The sequence below is a fragment of the Heliconius melpomene genome, chromosome 13, assembly GCF_056956725.1.
Source record: "Heliconius melpomene rosina isolate 202511_hmr_F chromosome 13, ASM5695672v1, whole genome shotgun sequence".
Lineage (NCBI taxonomy): Eukaryota > Metazoa > Arthropoda > Insecta > Lepidoptera > Nymphalidae > Heliconius > Heliconius melpomene.
In genome coordinates, this window is record NC_140401.1 from 2,251,739 (window position 1) to 2,273,596 (window position 21,858).

Here is a 21,858-nt window from a genome sequence, read left to right on the forward strand (position 1 = left end):
ATTATGAACAGGTTTGCTTTTGCTTATTATATCAACTTGCTAATAGCTTGTAAACGCACGGTATTGACACAAAAAAATTATATCATAATAATGTTTATTTTTATTTAGCTTAGTTCACGCAGTATCCCGCAAATGGAATAGTCAGAGAAAGCTTAGTATTAAGATTTTCTTTTCTCTATTTTCCCCAATTTTTCCATTACCCGTCCAATTTTCGAGATATTGCGTGTTGAGTTACCAAACACAACGCCGAACTATGTTTTGTTATCAGAGCGAATAAAAATAATTATTTCCCCTACAACCGTCATGTCCACAGTGAGATGGCCCGCCGCTGCTCTACAACGGTCTTACAAATAGATTCTTTGATAACTTCTAAAATATATCACATACAATAGAAAAACAAATGTCTCTTACTTTTTATCACAATCTCTCATTTATATAGATCAGTCAATTGTGCTGAAAGTGCAGCTGTTTTTACACCACGCATAGATGGTGCTGTGGGACTCATCAATAGACCTCTTCCCGATATTAGTCAATCCACTAAAGTATAAAGTACGCTACCTGCAGAATATCTTTATAGATATCGATATTTTTAACAAATGACTTCTAAAAATTTTAATATTTTTATGTATACGTATGCAGTTTATTATAATACCAGTCACTACTACTATATTTTTACAGTTATTTTATCATACTATATTATAATTTTATTGAACGTTAAAACCAATAATTAATACCACAAGTACCGTTTGTCTCCAACTTCAGAAACTTTAGAAATATTAATCGACTATAAAGCTTCAACAAACTTGCAGGTAAGTAGTGAAGTGTTCTCGTAGAGTTGAAATTTTCATTAATAACTTAGATCGATATAAGAGGTCTTTGCTCTGGACGATGAACTTTACTGGCCTGGTTTTGTGTCTATATAATATTCAGGATATCTCGAATAAAAGACCTAGTTAAGCGAGGCTTGTGTGCGCTCTCCGCTCTCGTTAATGGTAACTTATGAGAAACTTCATATGTTGTGCATACATTGTACGTTCCATATTATGCTTTGAAAGAAAATACCTCGAGCATATTTGAGAAGTTGCGAGCAAAGTTTAGTATAGAAAATGATACTTTAGTTTGTACATACGGGAGATTTATAAAAGCTTCTTCTATATAGCTTTATAATAATGTAGATACCAAAATATTTCCTTAACAATATGTCTAAAACGGATATAATAGTATAAACATATATCAAATATACAAATATAAATCAGCTTCACGCTGTACCCCGTGTTAAGATACTCTGTTGTCCACTTTCCGCCGAATTCCAGAAGGCATTGCGTGTTGAGAAGCGGAATTCAACGCCCCGCTTTGCCTCGACACCAGAACGAAGAAATTAAAATATAAATTTAAATAGTTCATTGTCTCGAGTGGGTATCGAACCCACAACCATCGCGTTACAGTCACACCCTAGTGCCTCTGCGCCATGAAAGCGTCAGTATACTGAAAATAAAGTAATAATCGTCACAATACCATTATATTCCATTTTATATATTGTCGTACAATATATAAAACGGAATATGTTTTCAACCGCCATTACTCGTCATAAAAAGGTTTAGTGGAGAAATTTCCTATAGATGTCTAAAGCTTTTACACTCCAGTACCATTACAGAGAGTAATCCAAACTAATGGCGGAATTACCTCAACTTCTGACTTCCGATCATCTTTCACTAGTATAATAAAAATGAAAATCGTAGTAAAGCTGACATTAATATGTTATTTTAGATGTTTCTTTCACAATTAAAATAAAGAGGTAAAACTAAAATCTGTTATTATTATTTCCTTGCAGTCTCAATAATATAATATGCTCATCATTAAAAAGGGTAATGTCTCACTCAGTGTTCATATATTCTATCTACAAAAAAAACTGTTTTACTTCAATAACTAATATAACTCTATAACTAATATCTATAAATAAAAATTTACAACATTAGTATAATTTCAATGCAGCGCGTACTTCTATGAGAAATAGTAATAATACAACGAAATTAATGATTTTGAGGTTATATTTTTAAGTCTATATTAATATTATAATATTAAATCAATTGATATAAAAACAAGTAGGCATTATTACCTGTAATATAAACAATATTTGTAAAAAGCAACGTATATTGACACAATTGTGTTATTTATTAATTTATATTTCATATAGTGGCTATTATCATAAGTATTTAATTTCAACCTTAAAGCAGATTTCTATTTTCTAACCAGTAAGCAATGAATAGTGTTGCAACTTGTTTTTGTAGTTTATGCTGAATTAGTTTTTCATATTTAACAAAACCTAGTTGTGTATTGTAATCAAATTTCAGCATGTGTAGCAATATAATTAATAAAGGTGTTATAAAATGTAATACAAAATATTTTCTTTTAATCTTTCACAATAATGTAGAAAAAATATTTAAGAAAATTGTAAAAAATCACCTCTTATTTATATTCCCAAGTGCAATTAGTTAATTATGTTGTTTTTAATTTAGAATTGAGTTTTATTACTACAGAACAATTTACCCTTCTTTTTACTATTTTTTACCAAACAAATGACGATCATGTTCTCTTGTCCCATTTTTTATGCTATAAGATTTTTATGCTATAAGAATTTGAATGTAACTTAACGACAAAAAGGAATAAACAAAAAGAAAAGAATAATATTATAATTAAGTTCACTGTAAAAAAATAATTAAAACCTACAGTGAATTTTATCACATAAAAGCCAAAAGGTATTAAATAGGCACGACAAATTAAAAATAGTAATCCATTCGGAATAGTCAGCGATTGCAGCCGTCTGTCTGTCTACGTCTCGGTCTGTCGCATCGCCTTTTGTTGTTCACGCTAAATTCCGCACTATTCTCAACTAAGGGGATTTATGGGATTTACATGGCTATTTCTTGAACAGATGCCATGGCGTACCTTCCATTTTATTAAATTTAAAATATAATTTATAAGTTAAATTTAAGGCCATTCTTCCATTGCCATTGGCCATTCGGCCATTCAAGGAGCACAAGCGTGTGACTGTAAACGAATATTAAATATTTTAATTTTTTGTTTTAATGTAGTGCCTCCAGAATTTGGGGAAGTGAAGAGTGGAGAGTATTAACACTAGCCTCTACTAATTGCGGGATACAGTGTATAGATGAAAAAAAATGCAAAATCTCCATTATGCTTTTTAATAACCCCGTTTCGAAGTGATTTTTTTGTTAAGTTAATAGATTTTTTATAAATAAGTCTAATTTTTTTTTTAAGATTTTGTCTAAAACACCTATAAACATTAGGTTATATATTATACAAAAATAATATAATTTATAAATATAAAAATATTGAACGCATTAATTTAATATTTCTGAACGAAAAATCTCGAACATAGAATGAAAAGTAATTAGAAAACGTAACTAGATCGAGGCAAATATGAACGGTGTCATTAGATACGAGGGTGTCACGTTGCTAAGAAATCGATCCCGCGCACTTGTATCTTTTAGATACCCGCAAATACAAGTGAATTTACTGTCGAAATTATTATAAATAGGACATATTTGAAGAATTATAGTATTAGACAATCTTTCTAAATTAAAAATAAAACTTTTGTGTGTATTTTTTATAGTCTCTTTAAAACGAAATATACGCTCAAACTTTATGTTTAATCTTGGTAGATAAATAATGAAAGTGACATTACAATTTATATTTTTCTATATTAATTATCATACATAGAGGTACATATTTACACGAGCTAGGACTCCAAAGGTGATGCGGCAAATTTCTAGTTTTTTTTCTATATTAACTGTAAATATAATTGGTAATGCTAATTTCCTTTTTATACGGTTTACCTTGACTAGGTATATAGATAACGTTTGCTATAGTAGCTCAGAGATAAAATTAAAGTTAGTATATATTTATGCTAATGCTAGATAAGAGCGGTATTTCTAACATATATCGCTTTAAAATACAACATAAAACGTAAAAACATAATGAAACAACACATTAAGTAACTAAGTATTTTCGAAAAGAAGATAAAAATGCGTTCTTGCAACAGATTTCATTGAATATTGTGAGGAAACGACAATATTACTAAAAACACATGAAAATTACCTAACAAAGGCTTACAGAAGGACATTCACTCTAAATGACATTAGTTGACCATGGTCGTTCGAAATCATCTAATTACAAGTGTGGCCACGACCATATTTTAAACTATATTAGTTTGGTGAATTATATATGGATACAATAAAAATGAAACATGCAATGCCTCCAGAATTAGGTGGAAAGTGGGGAACGGAGTGTTTTAACACTTGGTTCCCTCTGCTTACCCTGCTATGTGCGGGATATAGCGTGAAGTTGATGTTTTTTTTTTTAAACGTGAAATATGACTAACACTACGACCCTTTTATCTCAATATATGAACACATAATGGATTGCCCAAAGCACAAAGTTTCGTCATAAATGTTCAGCATATTGTCCTAATCTTGTTTCACAACAACCCAGATGAAGGGAAACTGATAATAGTTTGTAACTTTGATCCTTCAACGGGATATGAACTGTGGACCCGCAAAGTTTCGTGAATCATGGTGACTCCATTATAAGTTGGGTATATTGTAACGGAAATAGGTCAAAAAAGGCGGAGCGGCCTGAATAAATGAGCTTATAATATAAAGTTTATTACACATTTAGTATTACTGACATATTAAAAAATATATTAAAAGGATACATCATTTGAAATAGTACAAATTAGAAGAATTAGTTTAACTTTTTTAATAATATTTCACAAACAGTTTTTTTAATTAGCAGAGTTTTATATTTTGACGACTTCTAACAATTATTGTTATTAAAGTTATTCAAACTGTGGATTAAGGAAATAGGTCAGGCGTGAGGACACTCTGGCTTACTAAGCCATATAATGAGAAATGATTATAACATACTCGTATGTTTTAACATCACAATAGCTAAGACTTGGTATGGTGCCTCCTTACTTTAGTGTATGAATGAAATATATATTATATTATTAGAATAAAAGTATTAGTCTAAGTAAGAAGGAATGCTAATAATATAATTGTTAATACAATTCTTACCTTTTATTTTAATTGTTTTGGGAGACTATCTAGTATATTCTTGGTGTTTCTTATGTTTTAGTCTTTTAGATACCTACGTACATGTAAGTTTATTGATATATTTCGAAATAATATTTTAAATAATAATACTAAAACAATAACAAAAAATAAAGTTAACATAAAGCGCAATATAATAATAGTATTCGTCAATCTCGACACTATAATAAATTTAAGCAAATAGTTTTGAAACGGGTCAAGTGTGACCGAGGGTTCTTCCGTGTCAGTAAACTGGCATTTGCACGCTATATGGACGATATTAAATTTGTACTGTCTTATATATTGTCGATATTATGGATAGAGAATATGGCAGAAGATATTTATTGTGATATTTAATGTCAAATAAATATTTAATAATCTATTACATTTTCAATAAATTTATCAAAAGGTTATTAAAAATCTCACATATGCACTAAAATATCTAATATATACTAAAACATAAGAACTTAAACGTATATTCTCTATTCGTTCGCTAAAGTGCATTACTTATACTAAGACTTGAGAAACTTCAAATTGACCGTATCATGTATTTCTAGGTACTTGGAACAGTTTACAATCAGGACAGTATCAATTAGAAACGCTGTTTAAAGTAAGAGCTGCGATTATTCGCAAACAAACAAAAAACACGGCGGACATTCTCAGCCTGATTCACAGTGCAAGGCGCATGCGTCATACTTATGCAGTATACACTATATAAGTATACTTATCTATGGAATCTGTGTATGACCGGTGACTCATTGTCAGGATAGCTTTGCAGGTAAATATATATACCTACAAGTAACTAGACGTTGAACTAGCCTTATAGCTTCGAAGTAACAAAGCAGCTTTTCAACTTTCGAGCTTCTTAGTCGAAGCAAAGTTATCAAAACTCTACAACGACATTATTTAATCTTCTTTAGTTTTTTTGTGGTATTTAATATAACGTTTAATTATAAGAAAATATACTCTGTTATTATATTTCTTTTTGTGCCAATGTTTTATGGAGTTTATATATTTTTCTCGACTCCATTTTGTATTATAAAGTTAACTTTAAGAGATTACACTATCTTTTTCAGCAAATTTCATTGATCATTTAAATTATTATGCGAAAATGAAATATATCTTAGAAAATTATTATAAAATTGAAGTATTTAGTTTAATATAAGTACTCAGTCAATATTCAAATAAAAATACTTTTTTTATATACAAACGTTAACAAGGAATAAAGAAGTATGGTAAACAAGAACTTTCCATATCTACATTACAATTTCGCTAATAGTGCGAACTAGAAACGAGGACGTCAATCAGCAAGAGACGTCACAGCCACATGAAAACCGTCAAAGAGGCACAGCATCCTATTAGCCTGAACTCTATAGGCGTGTGTTCAACCCTTTCGTTGCCACACTTTCGAGCTCTAAACGGAAACGTGCGATAGCTACAATAACCCGGTGACTTGGAGACCGGTTTCTCCACATACAGACAAACAATACAAACATTCTATGTATACAAACATATAGAAAGGATTGTAGATTGCAAGCTGGCTGCTTAAACTCTTGTAACATTACCATATACGATGTAGCAAAACCACTTGTAAGTTTATTATATCTTATTTTTTTGAAATCTTGTTAGATATATAACCTTTTAAAGTGAAGTCACTCCTAAAATGGTAATTTTAATACTGAGTTTGATACATAATTAATGAAATAACAGTTACAACTATATTAATAGGTTAACATTTAATAATTCTCATGTCAAAGTTATATTTGAACAAAAATAAAATATTATATGCAGAAAAGAGGCCCTACGATCATCCATATAGAAAAATCAAGATATATATACGATTTGCAAATAATTGGATTTAATACCGAGAAATAAACGAAGCTTAACGTCAGAAGCGGTACTCATGGTCCATTGCGTCCTCGCTATGACTCCCGCTTGTAATTCATACTGCAGCCAGTGAACTGTAAAATACTACTGCTTTTAGCACACGATAAGTGAAACCAAATGTTCTTTCAATTTCTATATATATATCTGATATTATATGTGATATGTAAATACACATATAATATCAGATATATATAATAAAGATAGATATAATAAAGATAAATACACATTTATCTTTACATATGTGTTTAAAGTAATAATAAGACATGGTCAAATGGAAATGTAGTCTTTTCCTTTCGTTATTTTAATATCACTTGCAATTTTTGTTGGGCCGAATCCAATGCAGTAAATAAAATATATATTTTTTTATAATTAAGTCACGTGCAATGTAGGGCTTCAAGGCTTTAGTAAAAAGATGAAGCATAAACCACAAATGGTTTTGTTTATTTTATAGTGTTTTCTTGGATTAATCAGACAAAATGCGCCATTTAACTACCTTCTAAGTTAGAAGTTCAAACTCTTTTTTCCAGTAAAAAATGCGGGAAATGCAAAGAATTACAATAGCAGTTTAGCTAAACGTTCCAATTACAACGTCTTCAATAGGCTTCATGATATAAAAAACAAACGTGAGAGGAATCACAATAAGAGGAAACTTATTTAATATATTTTTCTTTAGCTGGATACAATCGTACAGTCACTACAAGTTTTTTTTGTTTTAATAATACGTATTCTTCCAATGCGATGTACCTATTGTTATTTTAGTTAAAATTTTTTTCAAATATAAGTACTTAAATGGAATTTAGGTTAACGTTATCAAAAATTGCCTATTCTTAACACGTTTGACTAACGTCTTTAATTATTTGATAAATTATTCCCATATATTGGATATTATTTGACATAAAAAAGCTTAACTAAATACAAAATTAAGTACATTTATAAACTGATATATATATATTTATTTATAGACTGAACAACAGTCATATAATGAACGTGATGCCTTATGACATAGAATGACCTAAACGAGAACACAACCTTGCACCCAGTTGTGCAAACATAGTTACAATAACCAGTTTAGAAATATCAACATGAGTGAATGAATTGTTATTAACATTGTAAATAAATCAGCTCCATGCTGTATCCCACACACAACAGGGTAGGCAGAGGGAACCTACTGTAACACTCCGTCCCCCACTTTCTACCGATTGTGAGTTGAGTGTGAAGGCATTGAGTGTTGAGTGGCAGAACTCAACGCCGCGCTTTGCCTCGACACCGATTAATATTTGTAATTGCAACAATCTAACCTAAATTAAAGCATGATAAAATTCCTTCAGCCAGCCCTTGGAACAATTTAACATGCTGTGCTAAAAATATCGCGCTAAAGTAATATACGCTGTAACCATTAAGCTGTCGATTCATTTTAAAAAGTACAAAAACAACGTATTGACACAAACGAAGTGCACTTACGACAACGACAAAAAGTAACAACAAACATATAAAATCTTAAAGAAAAATAGTAGATAATTATCATTAAGTGTACGTACCTATTGTAATAATAAATAATATTATTGCAGACATAATAAAATATTCTTATTAATATAAAACACAAGGTCAAATAAGTTTTTCTCAAGTGACGTTCTTGTGAAAAATGTAATTTAATGAAAATAAATATACTGGAGATCCCTAAGGAATACGATGTACATATTTACATATATGCGTATGTATATATTTTTCGATTTCAATTTGATATAATTAAAACTAATGATTGGTACATTTTTTGTCATTTTACGTCCTGTTGCGTAAATTGTCATAAAAACTTAACAAATTTTAGTTACCCTCAATGTGTAAATAACACTTTAAAATGTGGAACTTGTGTTATATTATCATGTGTAGAGCTTTCTGTGTGGGCAGCTGCAACGTGAGCGATCCGCCTCATTAGCACAAGTCCCAGCTTGCTAGCTTTAGGCATAATGTTAAAAAAGATTTTACCTTTTAAAAAAATAACCACAAAACCAATTTTCAAACATAAATAAAATCAATAACGATTTTTATAAATACAAGAAGATCATAAAAATAAAACCTGTAACGTTACCTGTTATATGTCAGAGACACCAATTTATTGTATTTTCTGTTTAGGCTATTTTATAAACAGAAAATTGAAAATGTAAAGAATCGGTCAAGTGCGAGTGACTTGAGTGCGAGTCGCACTTGAGAGCACGGTTTTTTCTTTTGAGGTAGGGAACCATAAAAATGAAATAAAACTCAACTTCAAACTAAACCCAATTATATTTTTCTATTGTTTAAATAATAACTAGTATCCCCGACCTACGGCCACCACACCTCAGGCAAGGCTGAGAAAACAGTAAATCCTAATCTATCAAGAGTATTTCAATTAAGTAGCGTTTATTGTGTACAATTAATTAGCATTCCTACTGCGGCTTCGTTACGTTTGTGAATGGGTTATGGCGTCGACGGTCGACGGTCGACGGTCGAGCGTGTCAACGAACTAATTGGATGACAAAAGCATGCAGTTAGCCAGTCGCTTGATTAGTTTACACTTTGCTTACTTTGTGGGTAATGCTATATTAACTTTTAATTAAGTTTTCTCTGCTAATCTGATAGTTTGACTATATATAAGCTTTTTAATAAATTTAAAAATCAATTAAGTTACTTCAATAAAAGGTTAAGAATCACTAAACAAAAAAAAACAAAGATATTATCGTGGTTAAGCTTAAATGTGACCAGATTAATCTACATATACATACAAAATGTTGCATTGCATTTTCCAGCATACATAAAACATAAAGAAATTAAAATCTAAATTAGTTAACTAAGTCATATATATCAATGAAGTTGAATCTTTTACTACAATTATCTTCTTAAAAAACCTCCCCTTCTTGGTAACACCCCTTCAACCATACGACATAAGAAATAACAAACAATAAATTCGCTTTTCATTTTAACTATGAAGTTTAAAAGACATTCAAAATATGTACTTCATTAGGTCAATGCTGACCACGTTCCTAATAAGAAAGATTACGTCCGGGACGATTTTCTCGACCCGCTTTTATTATCAAATCCCGGGCACCAGTACATGTCTTCGCTTTTTATATGAGCTCTCGAGTCTTGTTTGCTTAGGTTTTTATTAAAGCAACATAGATGAAGTCCAACTACTATTGAGAATTTTCTTCGAGGAAACCACGATTGTATTTTGACCTATTTTATTTTCTTTTGTGCGTTGGTTGCACGATATAGGGTAACGTTGCAAATATTTGTATTATAGTATCAAGTTTCAAAAGTATAGAAAGCTTTTATGGTATCAGTATCACCTTCGCCTTTTTGTTTTGGTTGTGTGGTTGAACGCGAGTACACTTTGTTGAAATCATTATAAAATAATTATTATTAATCGTTGAAATTATTTACACAAAGTGAGACATTGGGTTCTGCCAAACAAAAGTATTTTACAATCAAAACACGTTACTAAGTTGAATTATGTTTAGGTTCCCCTTAAAATAAAAATATTACAGAAAGTATTATTTCTTCAACATATACAGACGCACGTAATAAAAATGCAAAAGCAATGCACTGCATATAATATTACCTTATTGAAATTGCCTTGAGCTGTTTCTTATAAAAAATATATTAAATAGGTATAATAACTTATACAAACCGAGTCATAATCAAGTTATAGCCGAGCTTCCCGTGAGATAGATGGCCGGGACAAATTGCCTGACCTAGTTACCCCGGAACGAATCCCGGGGCGCGGCGAAACGTTTACACATTAACACAAAGCACTTTAAAAATTAACAAAAACAAAATTGTTTATTTTCCATTTTGTTTAAAATTGGTTTTTTTGCATCTTATTCATTGTAATTGCAATTTCAAAAACATAAGCTAACGAAATCACAATAAAAAATATGACGTGATATGTCATAAAGACATGTCAGCCATATTTGAATTGTACATTTTTTTTTATTTTTATTTGTGACGATGAAATTATTAATACTATAAAGAAAATAGTTTTTTTTAGGCAAAAGTATGTAAAGATTATGTAAATTTTTGCACAATATAAAATTTTTTGTATGTTATAAATATAAAAGGTCAGCCATTTCTGTGACCCCGTTCGTGCTTCATTTTATCAATTTAATTAATTATTATCCCAAACTCACGATATAAAGGCAATATAAATTGGGAACGTAAGGGTCAAATTGGAGGGAGCTTCGATCATTAATTAAAACCTTAATTTAATATCCAACGTTATTACGATAATGGATGTTTGTAAAAAGTGACATGTGTTAAAAATTAAAATGCTGTTTGCGTGACTACATTAGAAGATACTAAATGAATATTAATTTTTGATCCTAAAAATTAAACACATTTTTTTATTAATTAACTGCGTAAACACGCACACGCAATATATTGTATAAAAAAATGATTCAGGATAGCGATTGGTCAAACTCAAGCTAATAAAGTATGACATAAATTATTTTAATCATATTACCAAAGCATGGGCTAGTTATTTGGTTCCACTTTTAGCCCCGTTGTCTAACTTTAATAGTAAAAATATAGGTATGTATGTACCTACATATTTTTCAAATACTCTATATTATTGCATCTTCATAGATGCGATTTCCAAACGCGCTATAAATTGAATCAATATTTTTGGTTTATTTTTGCATTGTTTCATTTTTCATTATTTTTGATTTATATAAATTAAATTATTATCTTATATATAAAATTCTCGTGTCACAATGTTCGTTCCCGTACTCCTCCGAAACGGCTTGACCGATTGTTATGAAATTTTGTGAGCATATTGAGTAGGTCTGAGAATCGGCTAACATCTATTTTTCATACCCTTAAGTGATATGGGTTGTCCACTCTTAACATTTTAATTTTTTGGTTTTTTTTTTCATCATTTTATTTTATTTTGTAGTTCAAGCGGGCAAAGCCGCGGGCGGGCCGCTAGTTTTTTTATAAAAAAACATTAAAGCATATATATAAATGAATAATTGACTTTTTTCCTAAAATAACACATCAGATAATTTGTTATACGAATAGTAGTAGATCTTCAAAAATAAGAAACATGTTTTTCCTGTTCCTAAAGTTGAAAATAATATTAATTAGTCAATCGTATTAGTGCTTCAAACTATTAAGTTTTTTAGAAATAACCTAACATTGTTGTAAACATTCAGACTAGTATTTTATACAAGTTTTAACAGACGGATTCAAAATAATTGTACTTCCATTTAACATAATAGCTTATTTAAGTATGAGTATAAAAATTGCAAAGATAGGTAATAATATAGAACCTATATACTTATGTATTTTTATATGTAACATAACATCTTTGTGTATTTTGCTGTACAAGGATTTTCACTTTATCGATATCATTTTCTTTTAACGAAAATGTTTTGCTTCCGGCGGCGTAACTCAAAGTTTTACACTTATCTCGTGTATTGGAACTTGAAAGAAAGGCGTAAGCTAATATGTTTTTGACACATATATCATTTTATTTACATTTTTTGTGCTTCATGCTTTATACTGAACATAGGAGGGTAGACTGAGGGAACCTGGGAACCTCATGTCAAGACACTCCCATTAAGACACTTTTGTGTACCATTTTCCCTTCAGAATTCAGAAGGTTTTGCCTCGTTATTTTGATAACGTACCGTAATTGAAGATTTCTAAAGGTTATATTCAAAAAACAGAATAAACACCTTCGCGCTATTAATTTTGCGCCCCTTAGATACCTGTTTCATAAATTCCAATACTCTGTAGATTCTGTAGGCCCTCCCAAGGGCGCTCTTCAGCCTTTATCTCACCTCCCAATCTATTTTATCCGATCGAACAAATACATTTCTTTTTTCAGTCTTCTCATCAATCATTTTTGTTAAACTATGAGCCGCGAAATTCGTGTTTAGAATTCATTAACAACGCCATGAAGGAAAACTATCAAAAGGATAAAATTTGCTTCTTTTGATGCAGCAACCAGGAAAATGTCGGGCATAGATCAAACAAAAAAGCGTCCTTAATGGTTTTGTTTTGTTAATTTCTATTGATATTGATGTTTTTAAGTATGCTAAAGATATTTTGTAATAAAAAGTGTGACACCATTATATATTTATTCATTTCTTTCCCAATAATAAAGTAAAAATATTATATATGTCACATACTTGTATACTAGTAAAAATTTTGTAGAATCCATCAAATTATATGCTTAAGTAAATTGTATTTTTAGACAAAATAGATAAAGGATAAGATCAAAACGGAGTTAAAGGCTTTTAAATTATTATTTTAATGAATGTGTGTGCAAGATAGACTTTCGGAATTCGGATTTAGTGGATATACGAGTATTTCTTCATTCAACATAGTCCGAAAAAATTGGACATAGTCAAATGTACAAAGTTGTTAAAATTTCAAATTTACCATACTTTAGTGTTGCTTTTAAATTACCTTATCTCAAATCACTAATTAGTATATTAATGCTAATTTGCTAAGATTTAATTGCGAAATAATCTATGTATGAAGGACACCTTACGTTATAAAATATTTTTTTTAAAAATTCAAAATAAATGTCTTTATTTTATTGTTAATTATTAAATGTGCCAATTCCTAATGGATGAATATATTAATTATTTATACTAAATACAATAATTTAACATAATTTAAAGACTTCGTTTAACTTACTTTTAGCTTACAAAAAGTTAATGGAGACACCTAGTTCTAAATGTGAAAATGTAATCAGAATCACTAATCCCAATGTCGTGTATGATTCATAAGACTTCCAAGAAATAATTGTTATCTTTGAAGCCATCAAGTATACTGAAGTAGTTTTTATTATAGTTTTTTTTAAGTCGTTAAATTATTATTTTATATATTATATATAAAGTTGATTTAAACCTTGGCCACAAGCAATGTAAATGAAGCAAATTCAATTACGTACAGGATATGAAGAAATAGTCACGTTTTTATAATTTTATTGTCTCTAACTTAACTACACTCGCAAGCTTTAAAAATAAAACAGTGTACCGCAAAAACGTTTCAATCTAAATCATATAAGGAAACTATTATAGGGCTATACGAATACGGATATTTTTCAGATTTCAACTCTACCTCACCTGAGTTTACCAAATAAATGAAGGTGAACTAAACAAAACATTTACCGAATGCCTCCGGTTATTTAAACATTAGAGAGCTTTGAACTTTGAACTTTGGTTAGATAAATCATTATTGAAATACTTACAGGAGTATAAATCCAATGAGCTCACAGCTTTTCTATAGTCACAACACGATTATTATAGAAAAATGTCAACTCTTGATTCGTCACTATTTTAAGCGCGGCCAAACATCCGCTCACGTTAGAGGTTCGAAGAGAACTGAGGGCGCCCTCTCGAAGAGGGAAGAGGGGCAGAGCCTCCGTACAGCGTATGAGCGTACTATGAAACCACATTAATCTTAATAGTCGCTTACTTAGCTTACGTGTACATCGCTTCTATGCAAGGTGTTCTAAAAAACAATAAATGTTATCTGATAACTATTTACCAATTACTTCACATGGATCTGTTAAAAGAATGGGCCCATATTATTAATATTGTATTTGTTTCTGTAAATACAAAATGAAAGGTATGGACCTATTTCTATGTACTCTCTGTACATAATCTTAGAAGTATTACAAGTATTAAAGTCTCAACAAAATTTTTACATTCAGGGTACTCCCAGATTTAGTGAGGCAGGCTTCCGTTCTCCACATTATTAAAGTTTATTTAAAAGACGTTGCGTGTTGGGTGGCGAACCCAACGCTTGCACGCGGCGTTGTCATTTTTTACCGGACTTTTCATTATAAATTAAGTAAAAATTGCATAATTATAACATCTTATTTTTTCTGCCTTTTCAGGAAGTGATTTACTTCTTTTTTATAAGTCTATAGTCATCTCAGCTTCAGGGAAAAGATGCTCTGAAAACTGCTTTGTGGCACCGACAAATATTTATCTAAAATCTTCAACAAAATCATATTTTTTTTGTCATAACGTGATCCCTTGTTATTAAAATAACAACCACCTCTACTGTTTTCTTTTGATGAATTACTATTGCGGTATATTTTCTCTATGAAGCAATCCATAAAATATGATTGAAGCCACACACACACCGGCCAAACACTTTGCCCTAATATTCAGCTACTCGTCAGGAAGCTCGCCAAATATTTGATTTTTGGCGCTTTTTATATCTTTTTGCTGCACTATGGCATTATGGACAAAATTAAGCCATATCGATATTTCTTAATTTTGTCCATAGTGAAATATTAAATGAAGGCGAGCTAAGTCACATTGCCTTGAATCTACAAGTTGATAATGAAATATTATATTGCTTCGTGATTACGAGTACAGAAGGTTATTACCTGATATTCAATACAAAATATGATATTAATAAAACATAATTATATGTATATTTAAAACGCTTATTGGTCTAGGGGTTCTGAGTGATAAGCCAGGGACAGATTGTAGTGATGAAGTTGATCTTTAGGATATACAAGGGATTTATGATAGCTTAAAAATGAAAATTGAAATACTTCACGCTGTAACCCACTCTCAGCAAGATAGAGGGAACCTAGTTAAGACACTCCCTTCCCCACTTACCGCAGAATCCTGGAGGCATTTTGTGTTGAGGGGCGGGAGGAAATGAAACTATACATTAAAATAAATATTTCATTTCCTCGAGTTTTCACTAGAGCCACCACTAGCCTCAATAATTGAAATATTTTAACCGAAATTTGTGTTATGCCTATATAATTTTATTCAAAGCCCAAATGACTAGGGTATATGAATTAACAGCGTAGTTAAACAATTTAGGGCGTGTTCAATTATAAATGACTAGACTGAATTCAATTACGATAGGACTCAATGATGGTCTCCAGGGTCCGAGGAATTAACTCAAGGAATTTCGACATCATTCTATTTAAATTAAATATATATAATAGGAGGAGAGAATAAGTGGTTACATTTTTATAAATTAAATAAATTAATATATTATAAAAAAAGTATATAGATAAAAACAATTAGCGGTGCTGTAAGGAAACACACGACCGCCAGACCATTACGCAGGTGCAGGTGCACAATACTGCGCGAGATTTAATACGATGAAGATTTGTAGATTGATTAATAGAAATATGCTTAAGTTGCCATTTGTGTAGAAATATGCTTAAGTTGCCATTTTTATTTAAATAGTTTAGATGTTTTAACATTATAATTATTTAAAAGTAACATTAATTATCGTAATTTATCCTTCCTTTATTTGTAGAGAATACATCCGCAAACTTAAGTTTGTCAACCTTTATAAGTTGTAGGTCCCGTTGACCCATAATTCTGAAATTGGTACGGAACTCTCAATGGACGAATCCGACTCGCACTTAAACAATTATTTTAAATATAAATACTGAATGTTATTAATGAAACTTTTGTTGATTACTTAAAAACAAAAAACTTGTTAATTATAGAATGTAAAGCACAAAAAGAACTTTAACCAAAATGTGTGAATTAACTTGCCCACCTTCACACAATATAAGTATTTAAAATTCCGTCGCTCCATGTTAGTATGGACAAATTGAACTGGATATTTTAATATTTGTTTGTGGAATGTTTTTAATTAAAATCACGAAATTTTTACTGTTGCTTGTACGTTCACAATAGCCACGTTGCATAAATTAACTAGTTTAAACTTTAAATACTTTATTACAAAATATTCTTCAATTATTTAAAGAAAATCCTTAAGAATTCAACACAGTAAGATTATTTCTATTTTTCCATGCTTAAAAGGTTAGCTGTAAACGCTTATATGGTGATCTAAGTATTACCTTCCTTCCATCTGTGTCTTTGTTTTATCATTGTAACTTATGATGCAGAAAAAAATAAATCGTTTTATTACTTGCATAACCTTCATTGTTATTTTGTCATTATAACACACATATCTTGATTCTTTTAGACTTAAAAAAGTTGATTTCTCTTTAAACATTGACTTAAGAAAATAAGATATTTCTTTATCTTTGTATTTTCATAAAGCTTTCAGCATAAAGAAAGAAATCAAAAATTTGCAGAATATATTAATTTAAATAAATTACTTACTATTATTTTTATAGAAATAATAAATATTTGGACATATTTATGTACCTACTGTATAGATCATTTAAGTAAAGTATATTGATAGTTTAAATTTTAAAATAAACATCATTTTCCAATTACTTGCACCCCCCTCGAACTACCCAAGCGACATGCCGACTAATGAGATTTAAAACATTATTCACAACTGAAGATTTATTATTTATGAATAATTCATTCCTTTAAATAATTTATGAGTGGTTTACAATATTTTTATCTGATTTAATCAGACATAACCCTTGTTGTCTTTGTCATATCATATCATTTTTAAGAAATATTACAGAGTTCGAATGTCAGTAGGAATTCAGTTAACATTCTCCACAAAAATTGGCTCATCTCTTGAACCCTTTTGAGTTTCATTACTCGAAGTGTTGATTCTTTATAAGTTCCAACAATTAATAGTCGTTTCATTAGTTCTACCCTAAAATTAATCGTACTTTCAAAAAAGTCACTACACTAAAAAAATAAACCGCAATTGTCTATAAAATTCATATTAAAATAACCGATATAGAAATGAAACCTTCTTTGTTCTCCGTTTTCTCAATTAATTAGAGAAATAGTCGGTTCTATGGAAGTTTGTCACGGCTGTATTTGCTTGAATCTTTTCATCGTAATTGTACGAAAGTTAATTATGATCACCACCCATCACATTTGACCCAAATAGAAGAACATGGCGATAAGGCGGCACCCTTTGTGTCTGGCAAAATTAAATTGACAGTAGGTCAAACGATTACAGAGAAGTATGAATATATACAGTCATATATGAAGTTGGAATGCTTAAAATGGGATAGGTACCTATTCTTTTGATAAAATTAGCAAAAAGACTGTTGTTGATTGAACTTATATTGGAACAGGTTACTTTTGAAAAGTATTGTAGTAGTAGTTTGTAAGGTATTGATATCCTGATTTACGAAAAAAAAGTAACTTTTAGTGGTAAGTATCTTAGTATCTGACGAACCTATTCGGATTCGATTTTTTTGTAATTAAAGGCAACAGATTGCCTTCAAATATGTATCTATATATATAAAATCGAAAGGTCACTCACTCATCACGAAATCTCAGAAACTACATGTGCTAGGAATCTCAAACTTTGCATAGGAGTTATTTATAGGACGTAGGTGCTCGCTAAGACGGGAATTTGCAATATTCGACTTCTAAGGGGTTGTTTTTGGGGTCGAAAGTTTGTATGAAACTTCGTTACTACAAATGCTAGGAGTCTCAAATTTTGCATAGACGTCACTATGACGTAGTCATGGAGAAAGAAATTAATAATAACATAGTTCACGCGGGTGTAACCGCGAGCGGGCCGCTAGTATTATATAACATTGAAGATTTTTTAAATAATAAAGGAAAAATTACCTAAAATATAAAACTAACTTTATTTAAGTACGTGTGAAACATATTGATTGCACGTATTTTCACGCGTCAAACTACACTTCCATACAAAGGACGAAGCATCCTCGTCTCATACAAGTACTTTGTCAAAGTATCACCCTCCAGCATATTCTCGCACTTGAGCTAACACAATGATCGATGGTCTAGACTCTCTAGACTTTTGAAAGTGTATTCTAACGACCTATACTTACGCATATATTTTCTGAATACAATTTTGATTTCTGAAAGAATCGCCATTATATAGCGTGATGTTTCACGCAGTAAATTCTTAAAATAAATAAGTAAATTCTTTTTTACTGTAACAATAAAAAAGAATGTATTTCTCCAATTTCTATGTTTATACGATTTTTAAAAAAAATCAGCCCTCCTATGATATAATCTACGCAGCCTGCTGGTAAATCCGCCACTGATATCAATAGATAAAGTTTTATTATTACAGTAAAGGGCAAAGTATCTTATTACTAAAGTTTCTAATATATTAAGTATAGATACTTACAATGGTAAATAAATCATACAAAAGTAACTTTAGCAATCTTTAAAGTAACTTTCTATACACAATATGAATAGTCCAATATACATTTCCATAGATGCACCTTGATTTGTAAGAGTATTTTTTTGGGAAATAAACTCAATTGAAGTTCTAAATCTTTAGAAGAATAAGTGTCGGTTAAATGATAAGAATTACGTCATCATCCATCCATCACCTGAGGTCGCGCGACCTTGACAGCGGTCTGTTCTCCGGAACAAATGCTTTCGTCTTACCAACTTTACTATGGAAAGATATTTATAATTTAAGAAACGTATACGACATATATACGTGCGCTACAATATTACATGATATACCATCTGGTGTCACTAGGAGAGCTTAGTGTTAAAACACTCTGCTCCCTCCGCGTTCCCTGCTAAATGTGGGATACAGCGTGAATTTGAAAAAAAATACCTAAGTGTCTTAACAACAGGTTCCCTCTGCCTACCCTAATGTGTATGAGATATAGCTATATATAAAGTAGTATTTGGATTTTCTCGTGATCGTCTCGTTGTATATAAGAGGCACTAACATTTTACTATGCTCAGTTTACGTAGTTCACTAACCGGTAGAATAAACTACTGTAATTTGTCACGGAGCGTCCGCTGTAAGTGCTTCCAGCCTTCCAATGGTTTTATTTACCTATTTAAAAAGTGAAACTACTTTCACGAAAGCTACATTCAGGTTACGTAAAGTGATGTCTTCGGACGATTTGGTTCTTGTATGCTTTGTTTAGATTAAAAATTTTAAGCTAATAAAATTGAAATACCTAAATATGTTATTTAATGTCTATTGAATGTAATGCAGGATAGATGCCGGCTAATGTAATAAATTGTACCATTGACTTTGAAAAGAGCAACTGTTGAGTTTCTTGCCGGCTCTTCTCAGCAGAACTGCCTTCCGAACCGGTGGTAGCTTTTTGTTTATATGTTTATTCGACGATTCAAAAGTGCTTATTATAAGTTTATTTAAATAAAGAATATTTTGAATTTTGAATTTGAATTGAGTAGCACTAGCATGTATTTTTTTATTCATTTCTCCGCTAAAAGCTGAGCGAAAAGCAGAGAGCAGAATCTCCCTCTCTTTCTTCTTTGGCATTGCTGCTTGCTTTGATTCACCACGTACCCTTTGCCTAACGATGAAAGAGAAGGTAAAGATTTTTTTTGTCATTCGACGATTCAAAAGTGCTTATTATAAGTTTATTTAAATAAATAATATTTTGAATTTTGAATTTGAATTGAGTACCTATTATTAGAGGCAAGTCTTGGCACAGGGACACTAGCATGTAACTAATATAATATAATATATAATGCGACGATTGTGGGTTCGATTCCCACTCTGGAGAAAGAATTACTTTTTTTTAATGTTTTCATTTCTTCGCTCTATTATTAAGGTAAAGCGAGGTGTTGAGTTTCGCCCCTCAACACGCCTCACGTCAACAACGCAAAAATAGTTGGAAAGCAAGGTACACAGTCTCTTAACAATAGGTTCCCTTAGCCTACCCTGCTACATGTGGGATCAGCGTCATGAAAAAAAATGCATTATTAAATAATATCTAGACGTTTTATTATCATTATTTACATAACGTTTCGTCGGATATAGGAATAGTAAGTAAACTATAATTAATTTTTATCAGCAGGGAAATACCCATCCATAGATACGAGCAATTATTATAATACCTACATAGAAATTAGAATATTTACATACTACCGTGCATGTTATCACGACTATTACATATAGTTAATTAACTGTTTATGTACATGATATGTGGAGGAAAATATTCTTATCTATTTAATTTTAGTATATACATATTTATTATTTTTTCGTAGGACAGTTGTGGAGATACTTGGGGGAGACCTATTATATGTTCAGGAAAGGAAATAGACATAAATTATGATTGTTGTATTCAAATCACATACAGATAGTATAAATAACAATATATTTGTTTATTTAATGTTTTATCTTCCGCGCAAAGCAGGGTGGGCAGATAAAACCTGGGAACCAGGGGAGTTAAGACGGTTCGTTCCCGTTAAGACACTTTCGTTACCTATTTTTCAGCCAATTCTAGAGCCATTGCGTAATTGCGAGGTTCTAGAGAGAGTCCAGAGAGAGTAAACGTGTGAGCGGAGAAATGAACATATTAAATAATATATTTCCTCAACTGGGAGCTGCGCTATATCTATCTACATGGGAACTGCACTATACTATACTACATACGCGGATATTTATAAGAATAAGCGTCCCCTTTGAGTTTTCTTCAATCGTAACGGTTAATGCAATAAATAACGTGTTTGACAGGCTGTATCGGGAAATGATATTAAAGAATTCCTCCCTTCCTTCTAAAAAACGAATCGCGCGTGGTAAATCGACATTATACTTTAGTATGCATGCAGAATGCTGTATTAGTAATATTAAATTATTTGAATTTTATTCATTTCTCCGCTAAAAGCTGAGCGAAAAGCAGAGAGCAGAATCTCCCTCTCTTTCTTCTTTGGTATTGCTGCTTGCTTTGATTCACCACGTACCCTTTGCCTAACGATGAAAGAGAAGGTAAAGATTTTTTTTGTCTTTAAAAAAACAGCAATTAAATTAATATGAAAATTTAGTAGTAATCAATTTACTTTCACAGATTATTAAATAATATATTGTTTATGTTAAAAGTATTTATTTTCCATCTATCGTGCAGAACTCCAAACATATCTCTACCAAAGAGTTTCAGGACGTATAAAACGACTTGCATTAATATGTCCTTCCTTCCCCTAATCGAATTCATATCGATTTCTGAGTTGAAATTATA

At 30.8% G+C, this 21,858-nt stretch overlaps 2 protein-coding genes across 2 annotated transcripts in view; both read right to left on the reverse strand.

Annotated features, from left to right (window-relative positions):
- Positions 1-14,393, reverse strand: part of LOC146532432 (uncharacterized) — a 39,539-nt gene extending 25,146 nt beyond the window's left edge. Inside the window, exon 1 of the mRNA XM_085195813.1 lies at positions 14,236-14,393. The gene's annotated coding sequence lies outside the window, so the exon portion shown is untranslated. The remainder of the gene's footprint in view (positions 1-14,235) is intronic.
- The window catches only part of ko (Stork-head domain-containing protein knockout), a 375,904-nt gene that overhangs the window by 290,574 nt on the left and 63,472 nt on the right, over positions 1-21,858 (reverse strand). The window lies entirely within an intron of this gene.